Source organism: Anolis sagrei, chromosome 4 (assembly GCF_037176765.1).
Source record: "Anolis sagrei isolate rAnoSag1 chromosome 4, rAnoSag1.mat, whole genome shotgun sequence".
Lineage (NCBI taxonomy): Eukaryota > Metazoa > Chordata > Lepidosauria > Squamata > Dactyloidae > Anolis > Anolis sagrei.
Window position 1 is genome coordinate 215,919,792 of NC_090024.1, and position 12,078 is coordinate 215,931,869.

Sequence of the window (12,078 nt, forward strand, 5' to 3'; positions counted from 1 at the left end):
TCTGCAAACTTTTATTTCAGTGTCCACTTTCACATTGCCACACTAAAAAGACCAAAGAAGACACAGGCTTTCATGAGAGCTACACACAGTAATCTGCATTTATAGATACAATTTCATTTGTATGTATAAATGCAAATTTAAAATGTTATTATTAAAATGCAAATGTCATGCATTTCAAGGCAACAAGAAAAGCTGTGGTAGGATTCAAAGACATAGTTGTGTTTGATGCGTATGATCTGATGAAGTTGACTAAATGTCTACAAAAACTTATGCTACCAACTTCTTTCTCTTGGTTAATTTGAAAGGTGCTATAAGCTTTCATTGCAAGAAATGAGATGATTTGCTTGCTTGACTAGTCTGCCAACCAAACACTAATTGCTGATGGCCTGCTTTGAGGTGTCTGCCCACTCACACCTTTTATGGCTCTTATCTTTAAGAGCCCCCGGTGGCACAGTGGGGTAAACCCCTGTGCCGGCAGGACTGAAGACCAACAGGTTGCAGGTTCGAATCCGGGGAGAGACGGATGAGCTCCCTCTATCGACTCCAGCTCTTCATGCAGGGAAGCCTCCCACAAAGATGATAAAAACATCAAATCATCTGGACATCCCCTGGGCAACGTCCTTGCAGATGGCCAATTCTCTCACACCAGAAGCGACTTGCAGTTTCTCAAGTTGCTCCTGACACGACAAAAAAAATCTTTAAACTGGCCTCAGATTGGAAGGGGGCCCCAGTGGTGCAGTGAGTTAAAGCACTGAGCTGCTAAACTTGCTGACCAAAAGGTCACAGGTTTGAATCCAGAGAGTGGCATGAACTCTTGCTGTTAGCCCCAGCTTCTGCCAACCAAGCAGTTCGAAAACATGCAAATGTGAGTAGATCAAAAGGTACCGCTCCAGCGGGAAGGTAACAGTGCTCCATGAAATCATGGTGTCAATGGACAACACTGGCTCTTTGGCTTAGTAACGGAGATGAGCACCAACCCCCAGAGTTGGACATGATTGGACTTAATGTCAGGGGAAAACCTTTACCTTTACCTAATCAAATTGGAAATGCCTTCGAATGAAGAGCACCTTCAAATAGGGCTGTTTGACAGCAATTCAAATAGTGGAGCCTTCTTCTCTAAAGCAGGATTTGTGGTCTAATCACATCCTGCCACTTGGTTTTACTTGCGGGGGGGGGGAGAGAGAATTGGGAGACTAACACTAATTAAGAAAATAAAATCTGGTTGATACCATGCAATAAAATTTCTAAAACATAAAACAACAGCACCCTATATAAAAGTAACGTTTACTGAAACCATACTCACAAGCAGATTTCATTTCCTGTTTGAAATCATATCTCCTCAAATTCTCTTCAGAACAATAAGATCTTAACCAGTCTCTTGCTTGGCATTTGGTAGGACACTTGGGGCATATCTTTACACTGAGAGATATCACATTCCCCAAACCATAAGCATGCTAAGCACACGTCTGAAGGCACCAGCAGGGGAGCTGACAGTGACAAAGTTTGAGGTGTTGATTAGTCATTGGGGACTCAGGCTGGATAGTTGCAGTGGCAGAGCAGCAAAGGAAGCACTAACCCAAGACAATAAGAAAACACATATTTCCATGTCCTGCTTAAGATTTGGATGGCTTGGCCACTGTCCCAGACTAAGCAACCCATGAGACTTTTGCAAATGTGATCTTTCTTGTTAGCCTGTAACATTTATCGAAAGGCCATGAGGTGGTGGTGCATTGATCGGCCTACCTACAGAGAGCTGTCAAGCTCTCAGATAGACTCTGTTTTCAAATGTGATCATTTGGAAGAGAGGAGTAAGTTTCTCCTGTTTCAATTGGCTTAAGAGATCTCAGTGACGGTGGGAGGATACAATTAATAGACTGTTGTGTTATGAAAATGCATTTTTTGCAGAGGTCAAAGAGGAGCTGCTTGACTTCAATGTTGATTTCAACTCATCCAAGGAGTACATGCAAATGCAAATATTAATGAAAGGGCACAAATAAGTGTGCGAATTACACTCCTACTTCAGCAACCAAACAAACACAGTTCCCTGTTTGAAAGCATCCTCTGTTTGAATGGTCATCTGTTCCAAGACCAGTTGGATGTTCAGAAGCAACACCAAGGACTCTTGGAACTGCCCATCAACTGTTACCAGCTGGGCTGAAGACTGACTGGGAACACAAGCCACTTAGTCACAGTCCCCCACAGTATACAAAGTGTATTACATTTCTATTTATAAGTGCATAACCTCTTGAAAGAGGAGGGATTGATTCTTCTCTTCACATTCACTATTTTTCTAGAGTCCCTGCCTTTTACTATACTTGCAGGACAAGGGAGTATCGGTAGCAAAAGGTGCTTTCTGTTTCCTATTTTTAACTTTAGCACAATGCAGGGCAAATTTAGTATGTAAAGAAAATGAGATCTTGGTACAAATTAGGCCATTGTACACTCCAGACCGAGAGCCATCATGTTGTGGAGATATGTGATTTAGACTATGACTCTGGAGACCAGGGTTTGATTCCTCATTTGGCCATGAAAACCCATTGGGTTACCTTGGTCAAGTCACTCAATCTCAGTCTGAGAAAAACTCATGATAGGTTCAAGATAGGATCCCTACAAACTGGAAATGATTTGAAGGTGCACAATAAGAATACCCTACCATGTTTTCATTTTCCCTGATTACAGACATCTCATTTTTAATCATCAGGACATAGAAAAGTTTCATTTTTTCAACAGCTCAGAGAATCTCCCAGAGAGTACACCCAAAGTTTATACTGTTTGGGAGATTCTGGGAGAAATAGAAGTGTTTGTATAGGGCCTTATTCTCTAGCAGATAGACTAGAATCTATTTGGTGACATACACTAGTGTAACCTTTGTTGTACCAGTATAAGTATTTTTGAATACTTAATGGAAGGAGATCTCAGATACCCCCTTTCTGAGCATGCAACAATAGCTCTTGGTGCAGCTCCATCTCCTGGTCACCAAACATCCACAGGAATATGTCTAGATACCTTCCACCTAATCTTAAGTATCCAAGAAAGAAGGAGCTGCCTTCTGCTACCCAAAGTGCACCACAGCCCACCTTCGCTGCTAATCAATAGCTCAAGGGCATGAAATGTTACCAGGTAGCCCCTCAGTTGCTTTCTGCACTATCTCTAATCCACCCTGTATAGGTGGCATAAGTAGATTTTAGACTTATACTCCACCAGCCTGCTAATTGGCTCTCGGTTACTATCTCTCTTGCAGTTTATTCTCACTTTGAATTAGGTTGGATTTTTCAATCTCAGTCTCATTTTCTGCAGTGAAAAGCTAATTCAAGCCTGAAGAACATTTGTCTTGCCTTTCTTGTTCTAGGTGCTGCTGATGTTAAGCCAAGCAGCAAGGGAAAACAGATGTGATATGTAGCCATTCTGTGAAGTGCAGCAAATGGGCAAAATGATAAAACAGAGAATAAACAGTTTTCAACCCTCTGAAAATCTGATCTCAACTACACCAACATAAATCAAGAATAATTTCATTCATATAAATGAAATTCTAGTGGTGGAAAATGAAATGGAGTGCAGCAAAGGCATATCCTTTAGAGAATAGTCTCTAGGAAGTATGTTTAATATGAGAGAAAACCAGGAAATGCAACATTCCATGTGAGAGTACATATTTTCAAAAAAGAGGAAAATGTAAAGCATATCATAGAAGTCTAATTAGGATGTTAATAGTGCATGGACTACTGTGGATAATTTATCCCTGATCAGAAAAGGTTATAACTGGTTCATCAGTCAGCAATGGTGCCAAGCTCTCCATAGCTGCTGGGCCTCCAGTCAGATTGCTGATTAGAATACCATATAGATATCATATAAAACCAGATTTAAAGTATCTTTTCAGCCTGAATTCAATCTGCTGGTGATAGTAATTTAACACTTTAAGCACCAAGGGACCTTGGGTGTGTCCACACAGGAGAATTGTAATGATTTAATCTACTGTACTTTATCTGCCATAACACCATCCTACAGAATCCAGAGATTTGTAGTTTAGGGAGGGACCAGAATTTTCTAGCAGAGAGTGCTAATGTCACCAAGCCCCTCAAGATTCTACAGCATGGAACCATGACCATTAAACTGGTATCAAACTGGTGCCAATCTGCATTTAAAGGAACACCTTTTGCTATGTTTGCCTGCTGTGGGATTGACATCTGCTAGAAGGGCCTTGCACCACTTCCTACAAAAATAATGTGGATATGGAAGAATGTGACTGTGACTTGCAACTCAGTACTCAAATCCTGGGCCTAAAGAGACAAATCCAATTTCTACCACCTGTTTTAACTTTGTTATTTGTTTAATATGCTTTTTAACCTATTTAAATTATTTTCTTGTCTTTATTTGGGATAGTTTTACATTGCTTAAATTGAATGCCATCCTGCTCCTGCTTCCTTCCTCATGTCTTGTGTGCCAGTCATATCTTTTACAACAGAACTTTGGTGTGAATTGTTGACCCCTTAAGAGTGATAGCTGTTGTCCAACTTATGCCAGTCCTTTTCCAGTCTGATCTTATGTATGTTTACATTTATTCTTAGGGTAAAACATTCAAATCATAATGCCTGTGCTGCAACATGTGAAACCAGAAGGCAACCAGATGCTATCTCTGATCAGATATTGTCTGCCATCTGCATTTGAGATGAAATGGAGCTGGAGTTGGGTTGTTTCCATCAAGGCATTTTTCCTTAATGAGGAACAAAGCATCTCTCACTTCCTATTATGGTGAAGTGACAACAGCTGGAAATGTCAATATGTTTTGTGTTGTTCCCACATCAATAAAAAGAGGGGGGCTGATAAACTGGGGAGTTGAAGTGGGAACACAAAGAATCATTATTTTCTTAGCAGAAATGAATGGTATGCCTTGTGAGAACCTCAAGTTGACACCATCACAGATGAGACAGCCCACCAGTTGGATGCCGAAATGTGCCTTTCAATCACACTGAGAATAGTAGAATTATGAAAATATCTCAGTCTTGTTTTTATTTAGTATCTTTGAATTTCTCCTGCTTTTTCATCCTGTCCTTGCTCCATAGTGAAATGTGAAGATTTACATTGTATTTCTACATTTTTCTTAATTTACATATTTATTTGCATAACTTGCCTAATTTAGGCAACTTTCCTATAGGTTTTTTTTCAGGTTTTGGATTTGTACAAGTTTACAGATTTTAGATGGTTGTATTTTAAAATATTGCATTGTTTTGTGCACACCTCATTTCTCAGAAACACCTTGTAAGTCTCACCAATGTGCAAATAGTTTAGGTGAGGTTCTCACAACAAGGTGTGAAAAAGCTTTCCTGGCAACTGTTAAGTCTTAACAATATTTCTTTACTTCCTTAGAAAACAGTACAATTATATGAAATATTTGAAAAGGAAAGCTTTTCCAAAATGTGGGTAAAAATAAATTCAAGTTATCATTTCAAATCTCACTTCTACCAACAAATGAACCAAGTATCTGGAAGCTTTGCATCTACAATTGTTGTTATTGTGTGACTTCAAGTCATTTCCAATGTATGGCAAACCTATCACGGGATTTTTTGGGAAGATTTGTTTAGAGCAGGTTTGCCTTTGCCTTCTTCTGAGGTTGAGAAAATGTGATTTGCCCAAGGTCACAATAAAGGGACAACAATACTGACCTTTCCTTTCTTTTGTTTCAGCCCTTTCTCCTGGAGGTATCCTATAAATGCATGCACATGCATACATGTAATATAATGTCTACTAACCTTGCCATTAAAAATACAAAAAAAAAAAACAAAACCATTTAACCAGTAGACCAAAAACAAACCAATAAACAGTGGATTGTATTTTTAAAAGATAGGGAAACCACACTCATTTAAATTATTCTTCAAATGCCTGAAGGAGAGGAATTGTTTTCTTTAGCACCTTGCCAAAATAATAACAGGGCAGACGTACTTCACGAGACCGTCCCAAAATCAAGGTGGCACCAAAGAAAAGGCTCTCTCCTTTGTAATGCGTCATACATAGGACAGCCTTTGACAACTGCTGAAAATCTTTGAAGTATGCTATAAAAAAAGAAAAGAACATTGGTAGCCTGATGTAGGATTGCCTGGATTTTGAGTAGCGGGAAGGAGAATGCAATTTGAACAAAATATGCAGTCGGACTCAAAATATGCAGTCGGAAAAGGATGGGAATTGGTCAGTTGTTATGCATTATAGATAGGGCATTTTTATGGAAATTTATAAAAGCATTCAAGGTCTAATATGAATGTAGAAAAATCCCAATATTTGCGAGGTACCAGTTTTAGCAGCACAAGTTTGATGAGGCAGCATAAATAGACAGATAACCTCATTACTGAAATAAGGCAGTTTCATAAATGAACCATCACAATACAGTAAGAAAGAATCACTGACTGCTATGGAGAAATCACCATTGATACAAGGTGTAAGCAAGAAGTGAAACATATTTTTCAAAAGGGGGTATTCCGTCACTTTGAATGGGAGGAGGACATTTCTGAAAAAATGGGGACGAGCTCTTGTTTAAATGCCCTGCTTTACTCCTTGCAATGCAGTGGGCATTGCAGTCTTATAGTCACAATTGAGATTTACAAAGTGGTACCGGAGGTGTGTCAAAATCCTTCTACCGCTAAGTATTCACTATACTATTAATTTCTGCTAAAGGTAGGAGGATATTTTAGATTTATTTGTTTATTTATCTATTTACAGTATTTATATTCCGCCCTTCTCACCCCGCAGGGGACTCGGGGCAGATTATAGTGCACATATACATGGCAAATATTCAATGCCATAGACCTACAACATATATAGACAAGCACAGAGGCAATTTAAGCTTCATGAGGGTATGCTCGAATTCTGGCCACCAGGGGAGCTGTCGCTTCATGGTCCACTTGTGACACCGAGTCCTTGATAGAGTAATTCCTCATTCTTTTGCCCGCTGCTGGGGATTTTTATGGCGTCATAAATTAGTTAAATTAGCCTCCCCGCATAAGCGGTATCTACATTTCCTACTTGACTGATGCAACTGTCTTTCGGGCTGCAAAGGTTGACAGCAAGCTAGTCAAATGGTCAGGAGCTTACTCCAACCAGGGCTGGCTTCGAACTCGTGACCTTTCGGTCAGTGGTGATTTAATGCAGCTGACTCCTAGCCAACTGCGCCACAGCCTGGTCTTGTGTTGGGATAGATTTGCTGTTGTTGTTGTGTGCCTCCAAGTCATTTGCAACTTATGGCAACCCTAAGGTAAACTATCAAAGGATTTTCTGGAGCTGAGCATATCTGACGTACTCAAGGTCACCCAGTGGGTTTTCATGGCCAAGTGCTCAAACCCTGGTCTCCAGTCTTGTTCCAGTGGTCAAGCCACTACATCACATTGGTTTCAATAGATAGGTATTACTGGTGCTTACTTATATAATATACAGCTGAGATCTGGATACTGAAAGGCTTTCCTCTTTGTAGTCACATGGACCTGCATGTACACTACATTGCTCCGGAGAGGACTTCTGGATGCAAGTGACAGGGAGCAGAGAGTCTTCTCCAATTCTGGGCACCACAATTCAAGAGAGATATTGACAAGCTGGAATGTGTCCAGAAGAGGGCGACTAAAATGATCAAGGGTCTGGAGAACGAGCCCTATGAGGAGTGGCTTAAGGAGCTGGGCATGTTTAGCCTGAAGAAGAGAAGGCTGAGAGTAGATATGATAGCCATGTATAAATATGTGAGAGGAAGCCACAGGGAGGAGGGAGCAAGCTTGTTTTCTGCTTCCTTGGAGACTAGGACGCGGAACAATGGCTTCAAACTACAATAGAGGAGTTTCCATCTGAACATGAGGAAGAACTTCCTGACTGTGAGAGCTGTTCAGCAGTGGAACTCTCTGCCCCGGAGTGTGGTGGAGGCTCCTTCTTTGGAAGTTTTTAAACAGGGACTGGATGGCCATCTGTCAGGGGTGATTTGAATGCAATATTCCTGCTTCTTGGCAGGGGGTTGGACTGGATGGCTCATGAGGTCTCTTCCAACTCTTTGATTCTATGATTCTATGATACTAAATTGTGCCACTAGGGTGGCTGTATGTCCTGCTTTACTAAGGGCAGCCCAATTTTGTTTGAAAAATTATTTGAAAATATCTACAAAATAAATAAATCAGTGCACCTCTGGGATTTTAATCCATTTCCCCTTAAGGGTTAAGTGTGCATAAAAGCATTCCCAAAACATGGAATCAAATAGTCATAATATTTTAAAGCAAGCATACTTGTCAAAGGATGTTGTTTTATTTTGCTCGTTACTGGTCACAAAATGTTTGCCTGCATAACAAGCACATGCATGGTTTTCTATAAAGCATGAAACTCAAAAGGTCAGTTTGTCAAATCTCCATTTAGCTTGTCCTTTCCAAGTGTCTGATGTTTAAAATAGTGCATCATAAGTATTTTATAGCTGCAGCTTTAGCTCAGTAGTTAACAATATTCAATTTGTGTAATAGGATATAAAAATACATGGTTTGGCAGCAGTGTTCAAGCTGTTTGCTCCAATATGTTTTCTTAGTAGCAAGAGGACATAGGGAATTTGCTTTGTAGGAGGGTTTCCCCAATATTGCCACAGCACAGCAATAGAAGAGGCATGTATAAATTCTCTGGACATGCATGTCCTGGGTTTTATTTTAGCTAATGATGGATCACAGCACTTAATTCCTGGCCACAGTCATGGATTAACAAGAAAGTAAATAATGTTACAGTGCTTTTCTGCACTACTCCCTCTGAAGCTGCAATCCTAAACACTTATGAGGGAGTAAATCCCATTAAATTCAGTGGAACACATTTGTGTACAAATATGCTTGGAACTATCCAAGAATAGTTGAACTTTATTTGATTTACTAGTTTGATTTATATAGCACAGTTCCTTCAAAGCTGGGACTCAAGGCAGTTCACAAGATTTAAAACATCTCTATATAAAATACAAATGGTTTCAATGTTAAAATATAAATTATATTAGGACACACTTGAATTAAAAGCAATTTAAAGCAAGGCAGTATAGTATGAGCTCTGTATCTATGAGGGATACACTCATAGACTTACAATAGAAACAGGAAACCATGGATAATAGCTAGTCCTAATGACATGATCTACTTCTGCCAGAATTTACTATGGTGTCATCCTAAACGACCTAGAAAATTGTCTTGCAAATACTGATTTGTTATCAGTAAATGTTTGATTTTATACCTGTTTTATATACCTATATATCCAGGGTCATAATTCGTGATTTTTTTCCATGTTAGGTGTGACTTGAGAGACTGCAGGTCGCTTCTGGTGTGAGAGAATTGGCCGTCTGCAAGGACATTGCCCAGGGGATGCCCAGATATTTTACCATCCTGTGGGAGGCTTCTCTCATGTATCTGCATAAGAAGCTGGAGCTGACAGAAGGGAGTTCACCCCGCTCCCTGAATTCAAACCACTGACCTTTCAGTCAGAAGTCCTGCTGGCACAAGGGTCTATTGCACCCCCCTCCCCAAAAAGGAATGCCTTGATAAAATTATTTTTGCCTGTCATCTTAAGAACAATGAGAAGGAGAAAGTCTAACTTTCCTTGGATATGAACCACCAAAAGAAAGCAGTCACTATACACTTCTGTGATAGTGGCTGGACCAAGAAAACCTTCAAATCCTCCAAATTCTCAGGAACCATAGGCACAGCATAGTCCTCCAAAGTGTGAAAATATAATACTTCAGACGGTCTGATTGCAAATCATATGAAGCTCTATGAGTAATAACTAGCACTTTGAATTCTGTTCAGAAACATACCAAGAATCTGTGAAGCTTTCATAACAAAAAAAGACCTGTGCCAACTCTGGTCAACAGTCTGGCATTTTGGAAGAGCTGACAGACATAAAGTGATAAATTATAATGGGGCAGACTGTCACTAAGTGGTAAACTATGTGCTGTGTAAGCAACAGGTCCTGCTTTAATCTGACAATGGCTGGTGGCTTCCATACCAATGAGGCAGTGAATCCTCTCTGGCTTTGAGTATGAATGTCAAAGGAGCTATCCATGGTATTGAACCCTATCTCGAATAGGATCAGCATTATTTATTTATTCAAAAAGTTAATCAAAAGTAGAACAGTAAGGTTTATCTATAAAAAGTATTAAGTATCGACAATAAAATTAATCAACAAACTAATTAATAAATCAACAATATGGGGGTACAATTATTAAAAAGAAAGAAGATAGAATCCTAGCATTGGAAAAGACCCCAACAGCCACCAAACCCCATTCTGCCATGCAGGGACACAAAACTAAAGCAGTCCCAACAGATGGCCATCCAGCCTCTGCTTTAAAATCTCCACGACTCTCCAAGGCAACATATTCCAGTGTTGAGCAGCTCTTACCATCAGAAAGAGCTCCCTAATATCCAGGTGGAATCTCTTTTACTTCAGTTTGAAGCCATTGCTCTGTGTCCTAGTCTCCAGAGCAGCAGAAAACAATCCCGCTCCATCTTCACTATGACATCCTAGTTATATTGATACGTGTCTAATGCCTCGTTGATCAGATCATGGATGGGTCATCTTGCAATGTGTCTTTTCACAGTTTCAGTAATGCTCTGATAGCTTGTGCCATTTTGAATTGTCATTGATGTATACAATAAAGGGGAGCCACTTTTCAATAAATGTCAATTTTCCCATGTGTCTTTTTGAGTTTCTCATGTTGTCTGAAAGTTTCTCCAGCTATGCCACACTCTCTGCCACCAGTTTTCTGATGAAAGCTCTCACATTTTGTAATTTCTAACCTGGCAGCGATGAGAAAAGTAACCAAATGTTTATCTTTCAATATTTAAGTTAATTTAAACTTAGGAATAAATCCCATATTACCACTCTGTTGATATGGAAGCCTCAGTGCCCATCCAGACAGGCCCTATATCCCAGGATCTGATCCCAGATTTTATGCTTTAAACTGGATTATATGAATCTGAACTGTCAGATAATCTGGGATAAACAGGAAACCTGGGATCAGATCCTAGGATATAGGGCCTGTCTGGAAGGACCCTCAGTCATCATTTGTTTAATCCCCAGTACCTTCAGGTTAGCCTGAAGTACCAATCTGAAATCTTGTACAACTGCTACTATTTTAGATTGTATGCCTTTGGCAGAGTTCACTATTTTGGGTTGTTTTACTGTAAAGCAGTATGTATACTCTACTGTGCATTATTATTATTATTATTATTATTATTATTATTATTAATAATAATAATACTTAGGTGATCTCTCATAGTCTGATGATGATGGTCCTCCAAGTCTGGTGTCTTGGCGGTGGATACATAGGTGGCTGTGGAGCCCTATTTTTGATCTGCATGTTCTCCTGCAGTGAGGACATCGGTTTCCAAGTGGAAGATGGTCCTGATCAAGGTTGGCTTGATGTGCCTTCCTCTTGGCAAGTTTCTCCCTTTCACCTGTCATTCATGGCTCTTTGAATTCTGCAGCACTGCTGGACACAGCTGACCTCCAGTTAGAGCGCTCAAGGGCCAGGGTTTCCCAGTTCTCGGTGTCTCTGCCACAGTTTTTAATGTTGGCTTTAAGCCCATCTTTAAATTTCTTTTCCTGTCCACCAACATTATGTTTCCCATTATTGCGTTGGCAGTATAGTAACTGCTTTGGTAAATGGTGATCGGGCATTCGGACAATGTGGCCAGTCCAGTGGAGTTGATGGCATAGGAGCATCTCTTCAGTGCTGGTGGTCTTTTCTTCTTCCAGCACGCTGACATTTGTTCACCTGTCTTCCCAAGATATTTGCAGGATTATTATTATTATTATTATTATTATTATTATTATTATTATTATGAAGTCACCAGCCTTCTGATTTTTCTACTCATTAGGACAAGGCTGATGAATGTTCTGATTTTGAAAGGATATGCTCAAACAATCAAAACACTGGATGGCTGTCCTCCTATTTTTAAATTCATTTCAACCACCTCTTGGGGATGTGAACAAAAATAGACACAAAGTGGATTTGGCCTTTATTTTACCATGATAGTTAATTATATAAACAAGTCTGTATATGTATAAAGACATTGTTTTTTAAGTCTGATTATTTTTTTTAAAAAT